Consider the following 23,846-nt stretch of genomic DNA (forward strand, 5'->3'; position numbering starts at 1 on the left):
CCTCTAGTTGTGGACTCCTCCACCCCGGGGAAAAGACCTTGTCTACTTAACCAATACATGCCTCTCAAGATTGTATAACTCTCCATAATGTCAGCACTCAGCATCGACACTCCAGGGAAAGCAGCCCCAGCCTGTTCAGTCTTTCCATACAGCTCAAATACTCCAACTCTGGCAGCATCATTGTAAACCCTTTCTGCACCTTTTCATGTTTCACAGTATCCTACTGCAAGAGGAAAAGCATAATTTTACACAATATTCCAATATTGCCCTAACGAATGTCTTGTGCAGGTGTAAGATGATCTCCCAACTCCTAACCTCAATGGTCACAACAATCAATGAAAACATCCCAAATGCATTCCTCACTGTCCTCTCTACCAACGACTCCAATTACAAGAAACTCTGATTCTGCACTCCAATGTTACTTTCTTTAGCAGCACGTCCAAGTATCTAATCATTATCTGTCTAAGTCCTGCCATGATTTGTCTTTATAAAATGCATGACCACATATTTATCTCAATTAAACTCCATCTTCCAATCGTCGATGCACTGGCTCGTCTGATCACGAACATATTGCAACTTGAGCTAGTCTTTTTCACTATTAACTGTACCTCTAATTTTGTTGTCATCTGCAAACGTCCTAAATGTACCTAACATTGACAAATCCAAGTAATTTGAATAAGTAACGAAATGCTATAACCCCAGCACCAATGCTTTAGTCACACTGATGGCCAAAGTCCTCCAGCCTGAAGAACAATCCTCCAGCACCATCCTCTGTCTTCCACCTTCGAACCAGTTCTGTATCCAAATGGCTAGATCCCCAAGTATGCATGTGATATAACTTTGCAAACCAGTCTACTGTCATGAACATTTTCGAATGTCTGACTGAAACATACATAGAACATCCTGTGCTTTCATGAATATTTGTTTCTTCTTCAAAAACTGAATTAATTTGGTGAGACAGGATTTCCCTTGTACAAAGGAGAAAATTAGGACTGCAGCTGTGGAAACCAGGGTCAAAGGGTTTAATGCTCTTTGGGGTGAAGGTAATAGGTCGTAGAGGAGGGTGGGGTGATAGGTGAAAAGGAAGATGGACAGGTAGGATAGGTCAAGGGGGAAGTGCCTAATTGGAAGTTTGGATCTGCGATTTGGCAGGGGCTGGTGAAATGTGGAAACTGGTGAAATGAACATTGTTACTGGGTGGCTGGATGGTCCCAAGGCAGAGGAGGACAACTACGTAGAATTCGTCAAACAGTATTATTACTTCCCAAAGTTGTCCCACTGTTATCTAGACTGCACCTCCTCCCACCCTGCCACCTGTAAAATGTCTATCCATCTTACAGAATTTCTCTGAAAGGAAAATCTGCTCCCAGGAGGACCAATTCCACAATAGAACATTCCAAATGGCCTCTTTATTCAATGTCAGAAAATTCCTCCACCACATGTTCGATGATGCCCCAGGCGCATCTCCTCCACTGGCCTACCTCGGCGTGAACTCCACCTCTCCAATTGCAACAAGAACCCCCCTGGTCCTCACCTTTTACCCCATCAACCTCCGGATATACCGCATCATCCTCCTCTATTTGTATCATCTCTTGTCAGATACTACCACTAGGGATATATTCTCCCTAAAAACCTTTCTGAATTCCGCAAAGATCATTCCCTCGTTGACCCCACTGTAATTTCCACGCTCCCCACCAACACACAATCCAGAAGAAATAGCTTCCATTTCCACCACAAGAAGTATGAACCCTGCGCTCACCCCTTCCTGATCACCTCCGTTCAAGGCCCCAAACGATCGTGTCAGATCCGAAAGAGATTTACCTGGACTTACACACACGTCATCTACGCTACTCGTTGCTCTCAATGTTGTCTACTTTACATCGGGGATGCAGGACGCCAACGTTTGAATCATTTCAGAGAGCATTTCTGGGACACACGCATGAAACAACCGCTCTGTCCCGTGGCCGCACAACTTAAATTCCCCCCCGAATCCTCTTAGCGTATGCAGGTCCTGTGTCTTCTCCACCGCCAAATCCTTACCACAAAATGCATGGAAGAATGCCTCGTCTTCTGCCTTGGAACCTTCCAACCACATGGGATCATTGTGGACTTCTCGGATTCCCCTCCTCACCATCTTAGTTTATTTCACTTCAATCTGCTAACTCGGCAATGTCGTCATGTGCTGCCCTTGCTGTCCATCTTCTTTCCCACCTATCTGTTCCACCCGCCTCGCGGGTTTTTTCCCAACTTCATCTACCTATTGCATTCCCAGCTACATTCCCCCACCACCATTCCCAGCCCCACACCTCCCTTTATCTCTCCGTTTACATTGGCCTTTTGGGCCACCCCCTCTTTGCTGATGAAGAACATATTCCAGAAACATCCATTTCCTTGCTCTTCAGATGCTCCGTAACAGGCTGTGGTGTTCCAGCACAACACGTCCACATGCACACAGCCATGTTGACCTTTACAAATCAGTCCTTGCTTTAAAAAATACATGTAATTCCTCTCCGTCAGGATTCACTCCAAAAACTTGCCTGCCACCGACTTCAGGCGCACCAATCTATAACTCCCTGACATTTCCTGACCACCTTTTGAAATGGTGGTAACATGCTGACCAGCCTCCGGACTGCTGCACCTCAACTGCGACGATTGATCATCCAAATGTCTGACAAGGTGTCAAGCAATCACTTCACTGGATTCCAACTGAGTTCTACACTACACCTGATCAGGTCCTGGGTGTTAACCTTTTTTTCTGTTTAAGACGTTCAGGACCTCATCTTCCGTCAGGTGGGCATTTTACAAAATGTCACCAAATAGTTCCCCACATTCTATATATTCCATATCCTTCTCCCCAGTGAACAGTGGGGCAAATAACCATTTAGCACCAGCCCATCTCTTGCGGTCCAACGCATACACTGCCTTGCAGATATATGTTAATGTTTTGTCCTTAACAAATTCATAAAATCCCATTAGATTCTCCTCAACCGTATTTGCAAAAGCTATCTCCTGATTCCTTTCTCCCCTGCTCACTTCATTCTTGAGCATACTGTCTTTATATTCTTCTAAGGATTCTGCTGACTATACCTGACATATGCCTTCTTATGTTTCTTAACCAAATCCTTAAATTATCTCGTGATCCAGATTTCCAATAGACCACAGGATTAGAAAACTTATCTGAATATCCCGACAGAGACTGCCACACCTGCTGAGATTCTACATTATCTGAAATTAAGGGAGGATTTGTTTCAGCTTGTTTCAGCTATTATATTGTTATTTTTTTGATACACCACTGTTGCTGGAAAGAGCTGGCTGTGTTGCACATCAGTAGTTAAACGTGATCGTGAGTACAACCATATTGTTATAAGTCTGAAGTCCCGCCTAGTCCATACCGGGAAATGATGTTCAACGTCTGTATCAAAGGCATCAGTGAAACAAAATAATAAAATAATTTTGGATATTTTATAGTTGTCATTGGTGAGGTCACACTTCATTACATTTTTATTTTTCAAATTTAAGCTCTATGGTATGATTAGGAAAAAAATGCCTTTTGAGCAAAATCTCATGCCTCTAAATGACCCTTTCAGTGACGTTCATTCTGTGATATGGAGTGCCGAACATGAAATAACTGTTGAAAGAAAAAACAAGCTTGTGGTCAAAATATTTGTAATTGGAAGAGTGTTCAGAAGAAACCTGGAGCCATATGGTGTGACGTGGACAACGTGCTAGATTATGGCACTGGGGCAGTGGCGGAGACCAGGGACATTATGCCGGTGGATTGTGGACAGGCGTGATGGCAGACAGAGTACAGAAACAAAACAGTTCAGTTGAAAAGGGAGACTCGATAATCTCATCAATCTTTTTCGTTTTTAGGTGTTTGAAAATGAAGAGTGTGAAATTCCTGGAAATGAAATGGAGTGAAACTGAAGATAATAGTTTATGACTTTGTCGAATATAAATGATACAAAAAAAACTGATGCTCACAATAGGTTATAGAGTTGGCAAAGATAGACTTACCAGGAACACCAACAATGCCGAGGATGGGATAATAACCCACCTGAATTATCATCAGTACGGCTCGAATCCGCAATTCTAACCAAGCCCAATCTCCTGAAAGGAAAAGAAGTCCCATAGATAAACTTCTGTTCAGCGTTGGAACACTCCAGTCTGTTGCACTCAGATTCTGAATCATTATTGCAACAATCCAGTTTCTTGATCTCAGATTCACTCCCTCTGCCTCTCACCAGAGCAGCTGATCATAAGCCTATCGGGGCTGATGATGCCCATGCTGTGATGTGTCATGTTAAAGAAAGCACCTTTTTAATCAAACAGGGAAATCCTCCAGTGACACAATTAGGATCAATGGAGGCAGATATTAATAACAGTCGCTAAACAAACAGCTCCTGTTAAACACTTTCAGGAAAACATAGAACACAGAACAGTACAGCACAATACAGATCCTTTTACCCACGATGCTGTTACGACGTTTTATTCTACTCGAATATCAAACCAACCTTCATAATCTTCGTTTTACAATCATCCGTGTACCTATCCAAGAGTCGCTCAGATGTTCCAAATGTATATGACTCTACCACAGCGACTTGCATTCCACGTACCCACAACTCTCTGTATAAAGAGCATGTCTCTAGCATCTCCCATAACTTTCCTTCATCATCTTAAAATTATGATTCTTCGGGAGAGCCATTTCCTCGGAAAAGTCTCTTGCTCTCCATTCTACTTTGCCTCTGATCATCACGTGTACCTCTATTAATTCACACTTCAAGTCCTGTGCTGGCTATGTGATAAGACTCCATGAAATGTTGCTGATTTGTCATATACGCGCATGCACAGCCCGGTCGATGGACCAGAACAACAAGTGCAATTAGTTAGCTTTTCAGAATATATCAGAGCTTTCGTGGCTGCCACCACATAAAATAACACAATAGAGAATAGGTTCATCGAATCTTCACAGCCAAGTGCTGATTCAACAGCTTTATAAAGTTTGCGAGATTTCTTGCCTCAACTACACCACCACCCCCAACCCCCAAGCGAAGCAACGCAGACCAATACCAACCTTTCAATTCAAGACAGATTCCCAATTCTTCCGTCATAATCTGGCGTTTTACTTTGGAAGTGTGACAGTTTGTCCCTTACTCTTTGACTAATAAGTACATCTGTCGTCTGTTCACCCTGTACATATATTTCATACTTTGATCTGCCACAGTACGGTGACACCTAAAACTTCCTTGGTGCAAAGAAAAGAAACAAGCAAACTTGGCCACTCTTCAGAGTTTGAGTACACTGTTGTCTTGTTTCTTCAGAAGAGCAGCACCTCGCTATTGGGGGTGTTACATTTCTGATCTGGCTTTCTGAACTCTCTGTTTATAACATCCTGTAAATTGCCACTTTTCTCTTTACTGGAAAGCCAACCAATTAATCATTCTGTCAACTCCAAAATAAGATATCATTCTTTTCCCTACCACTCACCATTTCAAAAATTCTCATCATCATAATTTATGAATATCACAAGTATCAATTTCCTTCCTGGTCTCGACATGATGTTTGCAGAGAAGGAATTGAAATGTCCTGTGTCTTAATTGCCTTATTTTGCTGAACGTAAAGTCATCCTACTTTGCTTCAATGAAAAATACCTGATCTCTCCTAAGTTTATTTCCTAGCTTATTTTCCTTTATTAAGGTAACATCCTATTAAAGTTGCTCTGCACCATCTCAAATGCTTCCAGATCCTTCCTATAATGAGGCTATCGGAAGTGAGCGTAATACTCGACGTGCAGTGCAACCCGGTCTTAATAGAACTGCAGCATAACCTTTGGCTCCTAATCTCAATCCGCTTGCTAACGAAAGCCAACACATTGTATGCTTTCACAACAAACGTATCAACTTTGGTGTCAATGTTGAGGGATCTATATTCGACTTGCAACAGAATGATGAGTCAGTCAAAGATTTTGTATGTGTGTGTGTATGTGTGTGTGTGTGTGTGTATGTGTGTGTGTGTACGTATTCAGAAAATGAATCAGAATGTACACTAAGGCTTATTATCATAAAAATAGAATGTTTAAGACGGAAATGGAGAACAAGGCATGTTACTGTAGAGATAAGATGGGCGGAAGTGCATCAGATTTTCTTTCCGGTACCACACAGAGAGGAAGTACTATGGGTAGCACATGCGTTACCAACAAGAGGTCAATTGATGTGAAAAAGAATCAACATCAGATTTGTGCTGGACAAGCACAGCAGATCACGCAGCATCTGAGGAGTAGGTAATTTCCAACACCTGCCGTTTTTGCCCGGTGGGAGGAAGACTCAATATTGAGGTCCAATATAATTTCTAATGACCTGGAATGCATAAGGGTGTGGTTAAGGTTTGCCATGCATCTCACACCTGCCAAATGATAGGTAAGCCACAAGCATTACTAAAACCAGCACCTTTGTTGCCAATTCCAGCATTTGAAGAACATTTCACGCGGGTCATGATTGACTGTGCAGTGCCCTTCCCAAAAACTGAAAGCAGGAACGAGCACTTGCTAACCATAATAGTTGTGTTAACCAGATTTCTCGACACTATCCATTATGGTGCATTAAGGCAAAAAAGTGCAGTGGAGGAGTTAGTCGCTTTGTTCACGCGGTATGGGCTACCAAGAGAGATTCAGTCAGACCAGAGGTCTAACTTTACTCTTAGGCTATTTAAAAAAGACTGGAAGCTTGGCCGATAAAAAAGCTATAAATTTCGAAAGCTTTCCCATCGAGTTGACGTATTCGTATTGTTACCAGTAGCAGAAGATCCCTTCAGAGCCAAGTTTAATGGTTACCATCAAATTGAGAGAAACAAAACATCAGGTAAACAGTCTGGTAAAAACGCCCAACAGAAAATATAATCTGTTTCCGAAATGTCATGTGAGAACATTGAAATCCGCCTATAATAAAGACACAGAACTGGAGAAAGCGGTGATATTTACGACTCTGTCGTATGAGGAATCAAATCAAGATGTCATGGAGTTTGATATGTCTCAAAATACTGAGGTAATAATGAAGTAGTTTTTTTGCGGACTGGTAGAGGTTCATGTACTGTCTATCTCAGGACCAAATAATCTGGTTGAAAGATTTGTTAAAGCAAAATGGGACATATGCAGGAATAAGATGGGGAGGGCAAATACTATTGTACATGAGGTGGAAGTAGGGAATGCTGTTCCGATAAAAGCATCACTAAATACTTAATCGTCTCAAACCATGGAGTTCCAGACAGAATTGGATGCAATGCTCAACCAAGATATCATTGAATCGAATTAGAGAGATTCGAGTTCTCCCAATTTTTTCGTGCCCAAACCTGACGGGATTAAACGATTTTGTGCGAACTATTGGAATGTCAATGCTGTGACAATATCATACTCATATCGAGGAACAAGACTTGAGGAAAGTATGGAGAAATATGGACAAGCAAGTTACATCACAAAGTTGGGTTTATTGCGTGGTTATTGACACGTGCATTTATCAAAGAAAGCAAACAAAGTTTCTGCGTTGGCCACCCCAAATGAGCTATATCAATTCAAAGTGATGCCTTTTGCTTTGAAGAACGCACCAGCCAAATCTCAAGGACTCATGAACAGAGCTGAGGTTTATTTAACAAATAGTGCACTTTATCTGAATGATGCACTGCTCTTTCGTGAGTCATGGATATATCAGAAGTACAGATGACAGAGGTCTTGAACCGTACATGAGGATGAGTTCCTCAAGACGGTGTCAGAACAGCTCGATCATATCAAGAATTCTTTGTATCATTTGAGATTTCAGGAACAATGACATTGACGTTTCCTCTCTGAATATCAGAACACATAATGCTTTGGGCCAAATGCTGAATAACAGGCTGAGAATATTTCGAGACTTGATGTCCCGCACTGATGCAATGAGTCACATGGTCTATTTCCATGTTGTAAAAACTCGTACACAGGCAGAAACGGATCTGCAGCCAAAATGATCACAAATGAAAAGACAAAAACAGTGCCATTGGGAAAAGATACGAAAGCAATTCTGGTCTGCTATGTTTTCGTCATGACAGTTTTTCTGATCCATTTTCAGATCAAGAAATAATCTGTGGAGCTGTGAGGTAATCCATTTTGTTCGAAATGTTATTCAGGTTAACATAAAACAAAAAAAAAACTATTGATACTAGAAATCTGAAACAAAAACAGGAATGGAGGGAGAATCTCAGTAAGCCGTGCAGAGTCTGTGTAGAGAACAAAAACATAAATATTTCAGATCAAATATTCATTAATACCAGGTTAATAATGTATTTCTATATTGTATTGCCGAGGAAATTAACAGTTCTATTTGTTGAAACAACTTATTTATCATAATCTCTTATTGCCTTGCAACTGTCAACTGTACATTGTTAAACATAATTCATCGACTGTAATGTTGCTTCCATTGTCATAAACTGTTGAAAGGCAATATTTAAATGGTTGAACCTTTATTTTCCGTTCTGTTACGGCACAGCTATATCGAAAGCAGACTTTTTCCTTTCAGTGTCTACCTCAATGTTTATGCTGTTTGCCCTTCTTTATCTTTACAGTTGGTGTACAATGAACGAACAGTGTTATGTACTCTGCCAGTCCACTCAAAACATTCTTCAGCGGGCAGCCCAGCTCGAAGTTTGCTCGTTGGGTGAGTATACACTGAAAATTGCATGGAGTAAGGTAGTTAGGTTCACTAACAGGTTTTAAAACAGACAAAACCTTCCTCACAAAATTGCGGAATGAAACACAAAGAACAGAATAAAGAATGCCCACAGAAGACAGTATATCCAAACCAGAAGTAATTATGCGGTTCCGTTTGCATACAACAGTCCCAATAAACAAAGCCCCTAAACTAAGAGTAAAACGGAAACACACAGACTTACAGGTCGAATTTGGAAGGGCAGAATGAGACAGATTGTCGCAGCCTGTCTTGGCACAACCCACTGCTGAACTGAACTGTCTTACATCAATAATTCAACTTCCAGGACGGATCACTCCACCTTCTGAAACATGAAAACTGTGGACTAAATCCGCATCTCTTTACGGAAGTAAAAAGGTCTCACAATGCTCTTTTCATCTCTGTATCAACCAAGCCAACTCGAAGTCCGAACGGAGCGAGTCCTTTGTAAAATGTCCAGTGCCCAGTATCCTTGAGAAGGAACTGCTTAAATAACAAACGGTTTGCGACAATACTGGGAGCGGTGACTGGCAGTGATGAGGTCCTGACGCCTGTGCTCTTGCCACAACATTCTCAGATATATCTGCAATGTCTCTTGCATGTCCTCATTATTCACATCAAACTAAGAATGAAAGATTGAGAAAAAAGAAGAGGAGAAAAAGAGCTCCTGTTGAGCAGAGGGGAAAAAACTCCACGTTGAATTAAATATCAGAAAGAATTGACAATTTCTAATCTAGCCAAACCAGGCGATAATACTGGCAACACCAACCGATAACAGGCCAAGATCAACACAGGAAGCAGGTTGTGTTTTGTCCATTGATACGCTGGATCAACAACGTGGAATTTGAGAGACACACAAGCAAGAAACATTCAAATGAAGCGGCAGGCACCTCCAGCGTTTCAACCCAGGATCTCCTGTTTATTAGGCAGACTCTTTCACCAAATGAGCCATGGCAGAACACAGGTATCGCCTTTCCCCACACACATATACATTACTTTCATCAGCCTATCACAGTACCTCAGGTTTTGTTTACTTCGGTATCAATGTTGCTCAGCAAGAAATTCAATTAACATCTCCGCAAAATGCAAAAAGTTCTCAGCTGAACATTCTCCACTGAAAACGCACAGAAAGAGATAATCTCCTCATGCATTGATTTAAAACTAATATTTTGACATGCATAATTTTAAAAGGATGAAGAGAATCCGTTCATCATCTCGGCTTCCATTAACTGCGTGAGTACACACCGACAGAACCTCACACGAGGCAAAGAATCATCGTGATTAATTGACCAAGAGTGGTGTGTGTCCATGTAATGAGTAGATAGTAAAATCTGACCATTAGCACCGAAAGTGGGCCTTGGACCACCAAGTGCACACACATGGCCTGCTTCATGGCAAGCAGTCATCATTAATTTTCACTTTCATTTCACTTTCTTAATCTGCCTCTGAACTTGTCTTGACCGACTCCATATGTCTGGTAAGAAACAGGAAATTATACAAAACAGGTTCCCGGGAAATGAAAATCATTCACAGGAAGATTATTCGCTGCTCATCCGTAATTACCTCAGGGGTGGAAGGTATGAGTTACTTTCCTGAACCTGGACATTGAGGTACAGTCATGATGCCAGAAGGAAGGACGTTCCAGGATTTATCCTCAGCGATACTGAAAGAACAGCAACATATTTCCAACTCAGAATGGTGAGATGATTAGTGGGGGATTTTTACGGTTGTAGGTTTCCTTGTGGTTGCTGGTCCTGTCCTTCCAGTTGAAAGCAATCAATCATTGGACTGATTCTGGAAGAATCGGTGTGTGTATTCAGTTTCTAACCAGGAATTCATTTTTATTCGGATAATTCACAAGTAGAAAAAGAGGTATCCATTTCCTAAACAGGAATTGGATCCAGACTTGGGAAATGTGAACTCGAACTCCGAAGCAGGGAACACCCATTGGTTCAGTCAGTAAATCTTGCAAACTGATTTGTGCACACTCTTGTGTCCGTTCTTCACTTCATTACCACCTTTATGAGCGAAGTTCTTCGATCAAAGTTTCCAATCACTTCTCATTATCGGCATAAGTTTCAGTTTGAAGAAATTGCAATTGTGGTAATTTGATGTTGTTCAGTAGATGTGTTATAGCAAGGTACAAAACGCAGGCTTGATTTCAGGCATTCAGCTGAATTGAACGGCTGGCCTCGATTGGGAAGTCGTTCAACTCAAATAATTCAAAATCCAGCGCTAGGCGCGACTAAAAGTTTATTTCTGAATAATAGACCATGCGTCCAAACATGAAGGTGCATTTCAATGGAATCGGTTGCAAACTAGCCCAGTGATGAAAAGTAAACGATGAAAAGTTCCAGCAGAACAGGAGGCAACACCAAAGCAGGCACCTGAGGACATTTTTTTCCAACGCCAGTGAAATTAAAACTTTGTATATTGGGGGCTACCGAAGCAAAGAAGTGGTGGTGATGGTCATTGCTGGTTATTCACTTTGCGAAACTTTATTCTGCCTATGTCCCTTTTAACACAACACGACAAGCTGTAAAGTTTGCATGCGCCTGCATGTGGCAGTGATGTTATGAGCTACGCATTTGCCTGTAGATTGGAAGATTGCAGGTTCGAGATGTAACTATCTGGGATGCGGCTTGCTGATTTTCCACCGCTGCAAGTTGGCAGTTGACATTATGAAAGGATATAAGTTGGGCGTTGTCTTCTCACTTTCCCAGATCCCATAGAAGTGAGGTTTCTGAAATGGCAGTTTTTACGTGACAAGTAAGGAGGACTTTTTCAGCTCACTGTCTATTTCGTATCTTATATCGCTGCAACGCTTCTAGTTGGCTGGAGAAGCTGTTTGTGTCTCACCAAAAACTGCTGTATTTTTGGCAACATTAGTGTGTTAGAACGGACAGCAAACGTGTAGTACATGGAACAGGTAAAATCCGGAGCTTCTGTTTACCCTGTCGATAACGGAAAGCATGCCGTATGCCTTCTTGACCTGGCAGGTGGGGCAAATTTGGGTTGGGATATCTGGTCGGCATGGACGGGTTGGACTGCAAGATCTGTTTCCATGCTATATATCTCTATGACACGATAGCTATGACCAATCTGTCGACCTGTTTTGCCAGCTTCAAGGTAAAATGGGCCTGAACATCCCGATAGCTCTGCACGTCAATTTTCTCAAGGGCTTTACCATTTACCGTATATTTCGCCAATGTATTGGTGCTTCCAAAATGCCTCCCCTCACATTGCCACAGACTGAACTTTGTCTGCCATTTCTCCGCCCAAATCTCCAATCTATCTGCATTCTGCTGAATTTTCTCACCATCTCCATTACTATTTGGTATTCCACCAACATTAGTGTCATTTGAGAACTTGCTAATCTGATCGTTTGTACCTTCTTCCAGATCATTCATGCATCCACAAATACCAGTGGTCCCAGTGCGGAATCCTGTGGAACACAATGATTGCAGTTCTGCATTTTTTGAAATTCCCTTCCATTACTTTTGACTGTCTCCTGTTGCCCTGCCAGTTTTCGATCCATCTAGCTAGCACGCACTGAACCACATGCAACTTCACTTTCTGCATTTAAATGGGCAAAATCCCTTCATCAGGAATGCATGCATATGAGTCTGCCTGTATTCCTTATGAAGGGCTTTTGCCCGAAACATCGATTTTACTGCTCCCCGGATGCTGCCTGAACTGCTGTGCTTTTCCAGCGCCACTGTAATCTAAACTCTGGTTTCCAGCATCTGCAGTCATTGTTTTTACCTCGTACTACTTCACGATTGTCTTACTTTAACATCCAGGTTCAGTTCACAGTTACGAAGGGAAATACAAGTTTAACATTCATTTCGAAAATTGGTCGAATACAAGAAAAGCGATTCCCTGCTCAAAATTGTATAATGCTCTGGTTACAATCTATTTGGAATAGTATGAGCAGTTTTGTTCCCTTTAAGGAGCTAAAGATATGCTGTCCTTGGTCTGGGTTAGTCCAGAGCAGGAATACGATATTTATCCCTGGAATGAAATGGTTGTCATGTGAGGAGCCGTTCAGTCAGCACGTCACGGAATTTAGCAGTGTGAGGGGAAAACTCATTGAAATTTACAGAATTCTGTGAAGTTTGAATGTGCTGGATGTGGAGAAAGCATTTTTGCTCTTCGGAGTTTCTGGGACACACTGGAAGAGTCTCAGAGTGAAGGGACGGAATTTCAGAAATGACAGAACGACATTTATTTTCTGCTTCTAGTCAGTGAATCTGCAGAACAAATTCCCATAAAAGGCTGCACAGGTGAAGTGCACTTAAGCTAGAAATATAAAAGTTACTGATCGTTTAGGGTATCAAAGATAAAATGGACAAGCCGGAAGTCGAGTTTGTGAAATGTATAAGGAAGATAAAATTGAGGAGTCAACTGAATGAGCCAAATGGATTAATTTTGATAATGTATTTTATGCTCCCAACTTCTAATTCTGAACTGTACCTTGTTCCAAACATTACCATGTATTTTTCTTAGCATTTGTTCCTGGATTTCATATTTATTGGTTACTGCCCTAACTATGCAATGCGATTTTTTAAATTGAAAACTTGATATAACAGAGTGGCTCAGTGGTTAGCACTGCTGTCACACAGTGTACGAAACCTGGATTTGATTCCACCCTCGGGCGACTGTCTGTGTGAAGTTTGCACATATTCCCTCTGTCAGCATGAGTTTCCTCTGGGTTCTTCGGTTTTCTCAACCAAGATGTGCAGGTGAGGTGGATTAATCTTGCTAAATAACCCATGGTGTCCTGTGATATGTCAGTTGCTGCATTAGTGAGGGGAAAATATCTCGAAACAGAGTTGGGGAATGGGTCTGGGTTGATTACTCTTCAGAAGGTCAGTGTGAAGTTGTTGAGCTGAAGGGCCTGTTTCTGCACTGTAGGGATGTGATTATTCTTAATCACAGTTTTCAACAACAATGGCAAACAAGTCCTTCACTGGATCAAATCGCCCAGTTGAAAGAAAAATACAACGGTTGCTGGACGTCTGTCACATTTCGCTCACCAGGAACGCTTATGTAAGGCTCGAAACAGAAAACAAAGAAACTCAGGCAAGGTGACAATTGACATCTTTGTTTTATGCAAATTTGATTCTTCCACACTCCAAAAGTCTCGGTTTATACTTATGTGTATTTCCTATGAATGTGTAAATGTAATTCTGTTTCACATTATGACAAATCTAAACTTTATTCTCATAATGGCAATTAAGTCCAAATTAGCGTTAACAAAAGTTTTGAGGACGGAGATAGGACAGTGATGACTAAAACTTCCCATTATTAAAGTTGTCAGTAATTCCAGCAAACAATTCCACAATATGAAAAAGGAGGCGTCGAGACGATTTGTGGAAATAAAATCACGCACATGGCACGCACAACTCACTGCATAAAAGGTAGCATAGCAGGAAAAAAAAGTGTAGCAATGAGGGTTTGAAATGCCTTCATATAAACAGCTTTGGACCAAGTCGCAATTATGGGGAATTAATGGAAAATAATATTAGAATAATTGGACGTATGATGACCAGCGTGTAAACAATGGACTTGTTGCTTCTATTTCCATGTTCGACAAGTGACTAGAAGACAGGATAGAACATTTCAAAGCACCAAATTTAACAATCGTCCATTACATTCATACTATTGTGTCTTTCATGACCAACGTTGAGTCTTTAACGACAAACATCCAGAGTCTTCCCATTTACCTGAATCTGATCAGGGCTAGCCTGTCAATACGGTGGCCTTCATGTAAAGATCGGAGACTGGGGTTCCTGCAATGAGTTACTCACCTACTAACAGTAAACAGACTTTTCACGGCCTCCAAGCCGATGATAGTTATATAATGTCACGTGCCGTACTTCCATGGAGGTGCACAGTTCCCACAACACGTGAGAATCTTGACAACATTCAAGATAAAGGAGTCCACTGGACTGATATTGCTTCCAACGCTGCACATAAACAGTGTCAATAAAGAGGCAAAAAGTGATGAAACTTGAAAATGCGAGTAAAACAATCTGTGGATGCTGTAAATCAGAAAAAAAAAGCAGGAGTTCCTGGAAAAGCTCATCAGGTCTGGCAGGAACTGCGGAGAGAAATCAGAGTTAATTTTTCGGGTGGAGTGACCATTCCTCACAACCTCGAAACTTTCTTTAAATGCTGGAAGACGTGCTCAGTTTCACCAGCACAGTTTGCTTAGTTCTGGATTGCCAGCAACGGGACTGCTTTCTTTTTACTGTTGAAAAGGGTATTGATCGAAAAATAATCCGTGCATAAATTCGTCAAGCCTCTTTCGACAACACATTGCAAACGCAAGACAACTTTCATCGCAAAGAGCAAGGGCAGCATATTCATGGTAACACAACTATCTGTTAATTTACGTGCAAACTTCAGCACGGAATATATTCCCGTTGCTTCTGCATCGCTCGATCAAATTTCCGGTGTAGGGACATTCACTGGTTACCTTTACCAAACAGATTGCCCTGTCCCATCAGTTCTTTCTCAATAACAACTGGAGATTGGCCATAAAACTTAGCTTAGACACTTGCATTCATGTACTTTGGAACTATTCCCTCTCAGTTATTACTACGTCAGAGCTTATTTGTATTCATACAGCATTAACCATCTCTCTTTTCCTTATATTCGGTTCGAGAATTTCTATGTAGTGTTTCAGTCAGTATTCCACTTCACTTTGTCGATCATTTTGTTCGAGTAATACACGTTCCTTTTTGTTCTTTACCAACATTTATGACTTCATTCTCGATCATTCTGATGAATGTTCTGCATGTAGTTTGGTCAGGCACACAAGTTGATATGAATTTCGTACTTGGCAGATGACTGTCTAATTTTTTGATCTCATTTTATTCCATTTCAATAATCATTTTATTTTACCAAGTTGTTTCCAACTTTTAAACTGTAAATCTAAATTATAAAGTAACGTCAGCAACCAAATAAACACAGTACTTAATCTGACGTTTGAGGTGTTGGAAACTTGAAGGACCTAGCTAGAATGAAGAGAAGAGACAGGATTCGAAATAGTACGTCTCGTCGTTATCTGCTTGCAGCCATTTTGGTGGTAATACGCATCGTGAATATGGGGAAAGAGAGCTCAAAAAAATAAATATTGTAGGTCTCTCCCCTCGGCAATGCTTCAATTACAAAATGTGTTTATCTGTTGGTTCATTGAACGAACATTGAGTGCATGATGCAATTTAATTTCTCCCTTGGAGACTGTCAGATATAATAAATGAAGGGCAGTCTGAATCTTCACAAAATTAAACAGTTCAACTTGGAAGATTGAATTACTTGCGAATAATCATGCATTGGCCAGCGAAACCGCTCTTCTTTGCCATTATTTATCGCATAGTTGCCGTTGTTGGAATCCCAGGTAAGAAATGAATTACAAAGAAAGTACTTAGTTATTTGGAAATCTTCACTGAAGTTCCTTTGTTCTTTGCCCCATTATCTAAGATTCACCCCTCTGTAAATGTAAGGGACATAAACCAGGAACATTTAGATGGTATTGTCATTTGGTTTATTGCATTCAATGACTTATTACAAAGAGTTATAGTGAATTATTTACACTTATATCATTGAGAAATGTAAGATTTTATTAAATGATTATGACACACATTTCACTTACTAGATAGTACATATATGAATTAATGAATAGTATTGCCTGAAGAATAATCTGTTGCATTATTCAGGATCAAGTTTAATTTTAAAGGAAAATAAATGCCGTAGATTTAATGAATTAGGAGCGTATAGTTTAGCCATGTCGTGAAGTGCATTTTCTGGCACTGATCTTATACTGACATTGATAAAGAAGATCAACCATGACGTAGATGAGTGGCAGGTTTGAATGGCTGAAACTATTACTGAATAAATGTCTGCAGGACACACATTCTGTTGGATGCAATGTAATCAATAACTGTGTGCATCGATATTTTAAAGAATCTACAATGCCATTTTATGGAGTAGTTCATTACTTAAGCTGCAAATGTGCAACTACCTTGAATGTTGCAAGGAACTAATATTTGATTCTTTTCGCAGAGTTGAATAAAACTAAAACTGAATTTATTTTACTTAAGATTTTGGCTCATGTTGCATTTTCTTTTGAATTTGACAATCATCTTGTAAAATATACATTAGTTATTCATCAGTAAGATATATATTTACTATCGTGTTGAAACATTCCTTTCACTTCTTGCTCACATGTGTGCACATGGAGTTGCTTTAGTTTGCAAACACTGCAATATGAGTGGTGTGGTATTTCTCAGCAAGTTTCACAAACATGTTTTCCACAATGGGAAACAGGAACAGACGAAGAATTTGATTATCTAAATGTTGGGACATGAGAAGTGACACACACAATGAAAGACAGTGCGCTTTCAAGAAGGGAATTCCATCTCAAAATTAAAGACATAAACGTCGCATCTTGAATGTTAAGTATCATGGTTATACAAGAGGGTCGATTTGGAGAAAAATTTACAGCTCCGATGATAATGCGAAAGTGAACGGTCACGAGTACAAAAATGAATACAGTTCACTGAAGAGAATAAATTGCCAGCAGTGGTGCGAATTTGCCAGTTCACAGAGGCATGAAGCCCAATGGTTCAGGTGTCAGTTATGGATATTTCAGACCATTCTACTCACAATTTCCTATGAATGCTGTTGAGCCTGCCTCTGGAGGTGCCACTGTAGTGGATCAGAAGGGTTTCAGCATCAAATAGGGTGAAGCAGTATGTCTTTCTAGGGGTCCACTTTTTGACATCTGTCTGGGTAACACTTAGGTAATGTTTATCTTTACACTTCATACTTGACGAAGCTATTTAACTATTTTGTCCATCACAGCCAACTTGATGGCAATTGCAATTCTATTCCGAGGGCGGTGCGGACTCTCCAGGTGCATCACCTACTAATTGATGGCCATAGCGATGACAGATTTCCTTGTTATTGTCAGCGGATGCATCCTTAACCGAATCAGCCGCATTTATTTTAGCTATAGTGTTCTGTCCACCACCCCCATATGCAGACTGACTTCAATTATGGACTGCTGCAGCAGGGATGGCTCCGTCTGGCTAACTGCAGCCTTCACCATCGACCGTTTTGTGTTCATTTGCTTGCAGAGCCTGAAGATCAGTTACTGCACTGAGAAAACTGCGTTGCTGATCATAGGAATGATCTGCATCCTGAGTTGTGTTAAAAATTTCCCTTTGTACATCATCTACAGGCCCTTCTACATCTTGAATGGGGTAGCTTGGTTTTTTGGTATAAAGTCTATCTTTGAAACTTTGCCGGTCTGGCAGGCCTATGACTGGATGGAGCATATCTTAACCCCCTTTCCCCATTCCTCCTCATCCTGCTACTCAACGTCCTGACCGTACAACATATCATCACAGCCAGCAAACTCCGTAGGAAACTTGTAAGTGCTGAAAATGGCAGTGACCCCGAGATGGCAAACCGGAAAAGATCTGTCGTCCTGCTCTTTGCCATTTCACTCAGCTTCCTGCTGTTGTGGTCCACCGAAGTTGGACATTTCCTGTACTTACCTATTAAGGGTGATGCATACTTCAACAACTTGAATTTCAAAGACTTAAACTGCGTCCTGCAAGATTCAACGAACTTATTCCAATTTTCAACTCCTGCAACAACGTATTCATCTATGCAGTATCCCAGAACACGTTCCATGAGCAGTTCAAGAAGGTGTTGCTCTGCCTTTTCCTGTACTCATAGAACGCTGTAATAAATAAAATATCCGGAAAACATCTACAAGGTGTTCACCCTCAATTGATGTACCTCATCATGGACTACTCTCAATCATGATTCAGTAAGTGACAGACTATTGTTGCAGCAACTGAGAAATGTATTGCACAAAATTCGATAATCACATATTTGTACTGAAGCAATGTAAATGTATTATTGATGTTTTCTTCACATATGTTATCAAACTCTGGTTCTAATTTCTGGGACAGATTTTAAATATCTCACTGTCACTGATATAAATCACAACAGAAAGTGTTCTCTCCGTCGCTCTGGGCTTTATCTCCCCAACTTAAATACCACTCAGAGCAGTTTTCTGACGATAGGCTTTAACTACTTTTCTACAGTCCTGCTGTAAACACTTCTCCTTTCACTTTTTGTTTGTTTCACGTAACCAATAAGCTTACATGAGTGTCGAAATTCTGGTCAATATTCCTAAATTGAAATTCCTTCCACCCTCCCTTCCTGAATTCATCCCTTCCACCCTTGCATCGCCTTCCCTTTCTTCATCTCTTCCGTTTTTCCTTTCGTCCAAATAATAAACTCCTGCTCAGTATTCGATCTGTGGCCAAATATTTATGTGTATTGATAAGGCATAACACTGAGGTTTACCAGCGCACCTCAATCCTCCTGACTGCATTTCTCCACGTTGCAATTTTTAACTGAGTTCTGGTTCAGTTAGTCACAGCTAAGTCACAACAAATGCCAGCAAACTACACCCAGATTTTCTCAAAGTTTATTTACTCCCATTTCAGAAACTCATGTTTGAAGAAAAATCATACCAGACTCAACCTTGTTGTTGCTTGTCTCTCCACAAATACTGCCAGACTTGCCGAGATTCTCCATCATTCTATCCATTCATTTTATGAACCCCTTATTTCAGTCAGCACCTCCAATTGCAGCACTCTGATAGCAGCCCTGCGGAATGACTTGTACTGAAGTGCTTGTTTCCACGTTGCATAAATCTATAACTTCCTGTTCTATCCACCCTCGCACCCAATCATTTTAAAGAACCCAGGAAATCTACAGTTAACATATCTTGCTCCAAAAAAAACAATTCTGGCCTGGAGGTTCTCTCTATAAAACTGCATTTTCTTAATATCTGGACGTAGTTCAACGCTGATACTTCAAATGATAAATTGCGAAAATATTGACAATTGGCACTTGGAAATACGTTAAGGAGAATTAAAAGGAAAATCCAGACATCGACTTTTTTATTCTTTAGAAACTCTTTGGGAAGGGAATTCAGAAGGGGTAGACAGGTCAGCTGTCCAACTGGGCAGAGACATTCAAAGGACCTTCTTTAACAGTCTGTGCCATTGCCTCTACTGTTCTGGGAGTCAAGAACTGATATGATACCTTGAAACGAATTTCATTCCCACACATCAGACATTCAAACCTCATCTTGGCTCTGCAACAACGAGGAAACTTAGGAACAGAACAATAACACTGATAAGTTCGAAGTGAGAAAACTGTGATTGTCGGAGCGCTGCTTTCTGTTGACAACAATAAGTCTTCAGTGTGGCAATATGCATCTTGAATTCACTGACAGCCTGCTTTCGGGGGTAATGGAAATGGTGGCATTTTCTGTATCTCTCGTGCGATTGGTCAGTACATTCTGCTGTTCACCCAGAGGCTAATCTTTCCGGATCAAGTAATCAAGACCAAGGATTTAAAGTGATGACACATCCTTGTACGTCGTGACTACGTTGCTCGTCAATAACCCACAATACCTGCCTTAAGTACACATGATGTGTCCTTATATGCAAGATGTTATGGCAACGTGTACCACGGATTCACTGCCCTCAGCCAAAATAAATTTCCCTTTGTCTCAGTTGTAAAGAGTTATCCATTCCCTGTGACATTTTGCCCTTGCATTTCATGCTGTACAACTGGTGAAATTTTCTTCTCCAAATTCACTCCATCCAGGCTTCTCAGCATTCCACAACCCACCACCAAACTATATTGAGCACAGACCCAGAGTACACAACCATTCCGTATATGAAAGACCTTTCATTCCCGAATTCATTCTTCTAAACTACTTTGAACACTCTCCAAGGCCAGCACATCTTTCCTTATTTGCAGAGTTCAAAATTACTTACATGCATGTGAAATATATTAAGACCAGACCATTATATGGTCTCATCGGTACGACATATCTGATATCAATTGATCTTTACTAAATGAATTTTCCGTTTAGTTTTCCCTTCCGTATTTAGAAATCAATGTGCATGTTAACCTTAAGGAAAATCCAGATTAAACAATGCTAAATCCCTTTTGTACTTCAGATTACGGAAGTCGTTCCAATTTCGAAAAGTCTATTTGTCTATTCCAGCGACCAACGTATTGTATTCCGCCCGTCAAGTTTATTTTTCTGCCCACTATTCCTTTCGGTACAGTCATTCTGCAGACTGCTCGCTTCACCAATATTACTCGTTACTACATCTTTCGGTTGAGTTGTCAGTAAATTGAGCATAAATGCTTTCTGTTCCTTCGTTTAGATCCTTACTGTTTAATGTGAGTAGTTGTGGTCATAAAACGGAAACCTGCAGAACTCGAGTGATCAAGTTTTGTCTTGCTGAGAAAAAAACTTTATCTGTCAGTCAACTCATCCTTGATTAATACCAAAAGCAGCAATTCATTGAAAAGCTCAGCAGGTTTGCAGCATCTGTGAAGACACATCGGAGTCCAGTGTCTGTTCCTAAGGATGGTGAACCTTCCTCCGTTATTTTTGACATTTCCATGCCCCAAGTATCATTCAGTCGTATATTTTATTTTCCACTGGTGCCATGCAGCAATTTGTCGAAGGCCTTCTGTTAATCCAAATAAATCACGTTCATCGTTCCCTTGGCAACAACAAAAAACCGTCATTGGCAGAAGTGGGTACTGCAGATGTTGGAGATTAGTGTCTAGATTAGAGTGATGCTCGAAAAGCACATCAGGCAAGGCAGAATCCGAGGAGCAGGAAAATTGACGCTTTGGGCAAAAACCCTTCGGGTAAAAGCATCACGCTAATCTTGACAAAAATTGTCATTGCCTATTCAAGTAAATGTAACAGAATTCGTAGGCATGACTTTTCCTGGAAGTCGTGCTAATTCTAAAATCTTAGCAACAACAGAACATGAGCTAACCGGTCCCGTCTTCTGCTTCCCATCCTATATAAACAAGGATATTGCATTAGCCATTTTGACTCTTCGGACTCTGTCCATTATTCTAGTGATTTCTGATGCATCACCAAAAGTGCTTCGACAATTTCTACAGATATCGTGTTAGAGGCTTTGACATAATCCAATTGGTTCGAATAATGTATCCATCTTCAGAACTTTCAGCTTCCCCAGTACCTGATTCATAATGATAGCCACGATACACAGCTCTGCCCTGTGACATTTTTAAAGTTCTGGTAAACTGCTGCGAGTGCTGATCACCATGCAGACTGTTGCAATGTACAATTTCTCTGTTTTCCATTATTGTTTCTCCAGCTTTCATTCTCAGTGGTAAATTGCCTGCTCGTTTCTCTCCCAAAGTTTAAACATACATAAGACAAAAAAACACTTGCAATATTCTTAAATATGACTGGACAACTTACCATTTCATCTTCTCACCACACATTGTTTCCTTAGTTGTCCTCGGGTGTTTAAATGCTTGCAAATCATCTGACTTCAACACAATTGTGTAAGTTTTAATTTATGTTTATGGTCCCCTGAAGTTTTCAACAATCGTCTTTGCCTCGTTGTCCCTTTAGTATGCTTCCTGCTCCTTGACAAATTTAAGCTTCTGGAATTAAACGAAGAAACTCCTGCGATTCCAGGCATGTTCTCTTCCCTTGTCGGCTCCCCTTGCAATCAACTCTGGATAGCTCCTCCCTCAATTTTTATACTGTTACATTTGTTTCAAAATGCTTCCTCTCAAGTTGTAGAGTGAAAGCTTAATATAATAGGCCAAAGGATCACTACGGCCAAACGATCGTTCACTTTGCGCTGCCTGATCAAGGCTACCTCATGTCGCTTCGACAAATTCAGAATCGTTTGTTCCCTAGTTAGGTCCACATTTGCGGTACTGCGCCCACATCTGGTCGCCTCTTTGCAAGAAGGATGTGTAGGCTTTGGAGATAGTGCAGAAGATGTTTACCAGGATGTTGCCTGGACGAGAGGGTATCATCTATTAGGAGGGCTAAAGAAAACATGGATAGTTTTCTCTGGAGAGTAGAGGTTGAGGAGAGTCTTGATAAACGCCAATACTATTATACGATGCATAGATTGACGTGACGGCCAGAACTTTTTTCCCCCCAGAATTGATATGTCTAAAACTAAGGGGCATGCATGTAAGGTCAGAGTGATGAAGTCGCAGGAATCTGACGAACGCGTTTTTTTTGGACAGAATATGACAGGAGTCTGGAACGTCCTCCTGAGGTGCGGTGGTGGACGCAGATACACAGGGGTGGTTAAAAAGGCAAGTGCATGAAAATTCAAGGAATGGGGTGGCATGGACCAAGGGCAGGCAGACGTGTTTATTGAGTAGTTTCATTTGAGGTCATGTGCAGCACAACATCATTACTGTGCAGTATAGATCTATGCGCTATGTTCTCGTTCTAGTTGGCTTTAGTATAAGCTTCACAATAAAAAAGAAAGTCTGATCCAAGGTCTGGGAATTCATTTTCATAGGATTTATGGCCAACCTGATTGTCGCAGTCCACCTGGTTACTTAAATCTCCGAGGAGTATTGTAACATTGACTTTCTTACATGCCTGTTGCATCTCTCTATTTATTTTCAGCACCACACCACCTTACCGATCCTGAGTACAGTTTGGCTACACGTTAAAAACTCCCATTGTAGCCTTTTTCTTCAGTTTATTTCATTCCCATGCATTTTCTCAGCTCTATACACAGAGACCGGTGCCTTCTGACGCGGTATGGCTTTTTGTTATCGACTTCATTTTATTTATTTCTCGGCAAAGCCATCCCAGTAGCCTATCTATCTGTACTTTCATTGGGATATGTTCACTTGGTAATTGATTTTTAACTCTTATTCTTTAGTGGGATCATCTCTGTGATGCCCATAACATCACACTGACAATTTCAATCTGCAAAACAAGGTCATTTAAATGTTGCATGCTGTGAATGTTCAAGTAATACATCTCAGTCCTGCATTTACCACTCCGCTTATCAAAGTCGTCCTCTTATGTGCTGTGCTGACCGTTTGTTTCCTAAAATTGTCAACATTCCTTGCCCTATCACTTCTTCTAGAAATTCTAAAATCATCTCCAAAGCCTACGCACCCCGCCCTCTCACCAGCTTTAATGAGACCAAAATCTTCTTGACAACCACATTTAAGATTTCCACTCGGATTCAGATTGCA

Source organism: Hemiscyllium ocellatum, chromosome 46, assembly GCF_020745735.1.
Source record: "Hemiscyllium ocellatum isolate sHemOce1 chromosome 46, sHemOce1.pat.X.cur, whole genome shotgun sequence".
NCBI classification, from domain to species: domain Eukaryota; kingdom Metazoa; phylum Chordata; class Chondrichthyes; order Orectolobiformes; family Hemiscylliidae; genus Hemiscyllium; species Hemiscyllium ocellatum.